Source organism: Furipterus horrens, unplaced genomic scaffold (assembly GCF_987537825.1).
Source record: "Furipterus horrens unplaced genomic scaffold, mFurHor1.1.pri manual_scaffold_1, whole genome shotgun sequence".
NCBI lineage: Eukaryota > Metazoa > Chordata > Mammalia > Chiroptera > Furipteridae > Furipterus > Furipterus horrens.
In genome coordinates, this window is record NW_028327171.1 from 88,286,359 (window position 1) to 88,291,528 (window position 5,170).

Sequence of the window (5,170 nt, forward strand, 5' to 3'; positions counted from 1 at the left end):
CATATAATATTACTCAAATGCATCTGAAAGTTTAGTTATAGTTTATTGAGAATACACTTACTCTTCTATTTATTGTTATTTTTAAGATATTTCTTATTTTTTCAGATAACAATGAAAATAAACATATTTTAAACTTGTCATTTTGAATAAAATGTTATTATTTTTAATATGTTTTATTGATTATACTGTTACAGTTGTCCCAATTTCCCTTCCCTCTGCTCCTCTCCACCCGGTGGCCCCCCTCCCACCAGTTGTCCCCCCCTTTTAGTCCATGTCCATTGGTTGTGCATATAGTTCTTCTCAGCCTCTTCCTGTCTACTCCATTCCCTCCTACTATGCTTCTTAATTCCTGTACCATCTCCCTCCCTTGCCCCTCCCTGCTGACCTCCCCCCAATATGTTCCCCATACCTATAGTTTTTTTTTACCACTCTCGTTGCCTATTTAGTTTGCCTTTGTTTCAATTCCCTAGCTTCTGTTGTTGGTTCTTGTGTTGCAGTTTTCATTTTAGTGTTTACTGTTTTGATCCTCCTTTTTCTAAACCAGTCCCTTTAACAGTGGTTTGGATCTAATGAACTCTTTCAGTTTTATTTTGTCCTGGAAACACTTTCTCTGCCCTTCTATTCTGAATGACAATTTCGCTGGATAGGATAGAGTATTCACGGTTGTAGGTTTTGGATTTTCATTACTTTGAGTATTTCTTGCCAGTCCCTTCTTGCCTGCAGGGTCTCCCTTGAGAAATCAGCTGATAGTCTAATTGGGACCCCTTTGTACATGATTCTTTTCTCCTCTCTTGCTGCTTTTAAGATTCTCTCTTTATCTTTAACTTTTGACAATTTGATTAGAATGTGTCTTGGAGTGGTTCTCCCTGGGTCCAGTTTTTCTGGAACTCTCTGTGCTTCCTGGACCTGTAAGTCTATTTCCTTCCCCAAGCTTGAGAAGTTCTGCTTTATTATATTTTCACTTAATTTTTCAATTTCTGGTTCTTCTTCTTCGCCCTCTGGCAATCCTATTATTCTTATATTCACTCTCTTATAGCTGTCCCAGAGGATTCTGATCCTCTCCTCATTTTCCTTGCTTCCTGTTTCCTCTCTCTGCACTGGTTGACTGTTTGTTCCTTCCCTATGTTCTAGTTTGTTGATTTGAACTCTGGATTTTATTTCCTCACCATCTGTCTCGTATGTGGTTTTGTTCCTTTCAATATTAGTGTTTTTCAATCCTTTCTCATCTTTTTCAATATCTTCTGTTAATTCTGTAAGCCACCTGATAACAATGGCCCTGAACTGAGCCTCTGACAAGTTTCTTATTAGTTCATCTGTCAGATTCTTCATCTGTTGCCTGGTGAGCTGCGCCACCAGGATTTCTATAGTTGTCTGCCTCATTTTGACAGATGTGTTTTGCTTTCTTGGGCCGGCTATAGGGGGCAGTGCCTGTGTACATCACAACCCAGCAACCAGTGGCAATTTGCAACCTTTTTCACCGCGCTGTGGCCCTTTGTCATCACTACCCAGCGACCAGTGACAATCTGCAACCTATTTTGCGGTGCTGTGGCACTTTGTGGTCACTGCCCAGCAACCAGCGGTGGTCCAGCAACCTTTTTCGCCATGCTGTGGCGCTTTGTCGTCACTGCCCAGCGACCGGTGGCAATCGCAACCTATTTCGTGGTGGTGTGGTGCTTTGTGTGGGGGCGAGGGTCCAAGATGGATTCCTACCATTACTGTCAGCTGAGAGACTCAGGTCCGTCCTCCCACCCTCTGGGCCTCACTGTCCGAGGCAATGCGGTGGCTGCTTTTCCCAGCGTTGGGGTTGGGAGCTGCTGCAGCTGGACTGCAGCCAGGACTGTTCTCCCTGCCGCTGTCCCTGGTGCGACCGCAAACAGTACTGCCCACCTTCGCTCCTCTTACCTGCCCGACGAGCGCTGCTGGTTTATAACTTCGTACATTGGGCTTCCGTGTAGTTTTATTTTCTGGAATTTCTAGTTATCTTTTGTTTTGAGGTAGTTGTATTCATCTCTAGTTGTAGAGGGAGACTGAGTGTGTCTGTCTAAGCCTCCATCTTGGCCAGAAGTCACTCAAATCTGTGTTATTTTTAACATTTTGTCAAACAATATATTTTTAAAAAATGAGTAAATAAATACAACATGATAGCTTTTGACACAGGGTTTTACACTGAAGGAATTCTCAAGAAAATACAATTGAAACAAACCCTAACTTATGAACTCTGTCCAGAAAAAGTCCAGCCATTGTTAATATAACGAGAATGGTTTGTGTGATATCGATGTAACCTGGCAGCCAAGGAGAGTGGACTGGAATGTGCCTGTGTGAACACTGACAACTTCACTGTACTGGAGCGGTAGATTTCATGGAGTGAGCATGTGTACTGTGTGGCTGTTGCATTCAAAATGACAGCAAGTAGGGCTATGGGCCTGGGCTCGGGCGTGTGCACAGAGAACCCCCTGTAGGGTTCTGCACGCTAATCCACACGAGGTGAGGGAGAGAGATGGAGTCCTTGCCTTCAACGCTCGGCGCAACTTCAACCACAAACTCTGCCTCCACCTCAGCGACCCAGGCCGCACTGGAACCGCTGGATAAAGGGCAGATCAGAAAGGCAGTGGAAGCTCTGTTGTCACATTCCAGGTCCAGGAAAAACGCGAATGGATTGCTTTTGAATGAAAATGAAAATTTCTTTTTAATGGTGTTATTATGGAAAATTCCAAGTAAAGAATGAAGGGTCAGAATGTTCTTGCCTCATGGTATTCGATCAGATTTAGTGGATATCTGTTTATTTACCAAGGACGAACCCAATGTAACACCTGAAAAGACGGAACGTTTTTATAAAAACCTTTTAAACAACCATGGAATTAAAACCATTTCTCAGATTATCCCCTTCCGAACTTGAAAAAGGGAGTATAAAGCCTATGAGGCCAAGCTCCGCCTCCTGGGTAGTTTCGACCTCTTCCTTACTGATGCAAGAATCAGGCGGCTCTTACCCGCACACCTCGGGAGACATTTTTATAAAAGAAAGAAGGTTCCAGTACCTATAAACCTTAAAGCCAAGAATCTTTCTAAAGAGATAAATGCATCGATAGGTGGAACTGTCTTAAACATCTCTAAAAGTGGTTCTTGCAGCACTATACGCATCAGTCACACTGGAATGCAGGCTCAGCACATCGCCGAGAACATTGTTGCTGTCACGAAGAAGCTTTCACGGGAATTGCCAGAGAAGTGGGAAAGTGTGAAACTTACGTATGTGAAAACAAAGAGATCGGTTGCCCTTCCCATCTTCTCTTCATTTGTCAGCAGTCGGGAAGAGGCCAAAGGAGTGTACACTCCTAGTCAGAAGAAAAAGGAAGAAAAGAAAATGCAAAAGTGAAAAGAACATAATGAAAAATGAAAGGAGAAGAAAAGAAACATAAGGCTTATGAAACAGGCTAGAAAGGCTACATCTGCCATAACTACAGAGAAGGCAGCTCCTAAAACTAGTGGTGGTCCAGTGAAGGACCCTGGACTCCAGAAGAAAGAGACCCCCAAGCCTAAGAAGAAAGAGCCCTGCAGAGTAAAAGTTGAAAACGAACTGCGAGACGAATCTGAAGAAGAAATTCCATTACTGGTTCCAATAGGAGAAACTCTTGCCAAAGAAAACGTAGAAGTACAAAAACGTGCCCCAAGAAACAAGTCTCCAAGAAAGGGTCCTGGTCCCAACACACCTCGTGGGAAAAAGAGAAAGGCCTCTCCAGCTTCAAAGACCCCGAAAGCAGCAGAGCCCAAGAGTCCAGGTAAAAGCCCAGGGAAGAAGCCTAGAATCAAAGAAGCGGTGGAGAAGGAGAGAAAAACTCTGCTGGGGAAAAAAGACCCAAGACAGACACCCAAAAAGCCAGAGGTCAAGTTCTTCACAACAGCTGATAAGTCTACAAGGAAAGCTCCCCACACCCCCAAACAACGGCCCAAAAAACCCAAAGTGCCCCAGTCAACCTAAAGTCGGTGACGGAACCAGGAGGAAACATGAGAGCTGCCTGGAAAGCTTTTGAAAAATACGCAGGTCCTGTCACAGCTTTCTCCAAGAGTGAGGCCTCAACTTTAATTTGTTTAAAACCTTCACAAGTGATTCTGGTGTATGTTCATGGGTATAAGAACACTAGTTTGAATCCATGTTTTAAATTGCTCATCTGTGTATTTACCAATATATTAGAAAATATAGTACTTTTATTGAAAGTGTAACGGTTGCTTCTGAGTAAACTAGTCCATATCTTGTTAGTGTTACTTGAATGTCTGTGATGTGACCTTTATCCTTATCTGGCTCCAGAGCAGCAATTTGTGCAAACACTTCCACAGCTTGTCTTCAAACCAATGTTAGGCTCACGGTGTAAATCAGCTGTGGCATTTACAGAAAATTATATAGTTTCCTGACCCATCGCACTAGCTGGTTTATCTTGGTGGGTTTTACAATGGTGGTGGTTGGCCAAGGTTGTAAATCACTGAGTTACTTAGCGTATGTTTGCTGAGGAAAATCAGCATGGTGTCATTTGTAGAGACACCAAACTGAATCTGCCTGCTAGAGACAAGAAAAAACTTCCTTAAGTCTTTTACCCTTCCTCCAGATTACCCATCATACTGTATAGATTTACTTAGATTTGGCACCTCTCTGATGGGACACCTGGAAGCTAGACTGTTAAATTTGGGTAGTGGTTGAACATATGCTGAGGCAGTATGTGACTTCTTAGGAATGCAGCCTTTCAGCAGATCTGAGTTGGGGTACGCATCTCTAGTAGGAAGTGATGGGTTCACTGTAGCACAGGAAGGCCAGTGTGAGACATGCTTCCAAAGATTACATGGTTCAAAAACAGTGACAAAGAATAAAGCTTTAGATGGTTGTTGGCAATTTGAGTTGAGATAGCTGTTGGCTTTTTAGTAGCACAAACTAAACTAATGAAATCCTTTAATATACAAAATAATCTGTAATTCCTATGTTCTTATAGGCTTTTAAAAATGAATATACATTTAACGTGTTTTAGGAGTTTAGCTTAATTCTTAAACATTTTCCATAGAAACTAGGTTCTGTGGGAAGGATTGCAAATGAAAAACTCCAAATCATTGTGCTCAATTTCCAAGGCTTAAGAAGTTTAGGGGGCACCTTACCTGCTGACAGACAGGGCTGCGGTCTACCCAGGGGACA

At 42.8% G+C, this 5,170-nt stretch overlaps 1 pseudogene; it reads left to right on the forward strand.

The window, feature by feature from the left end:
• Positions 1–2,454: 2,454 nt before the first annotated feature.
• Positions 2,455–4,074, forward strand: LOC150021445 (ribosomal L1 domain-containing protein 1 pseudogene; annotated as a pseudogene).
• Positions 4,075–5,170: the final 1,096 nt, after the last annotated feature.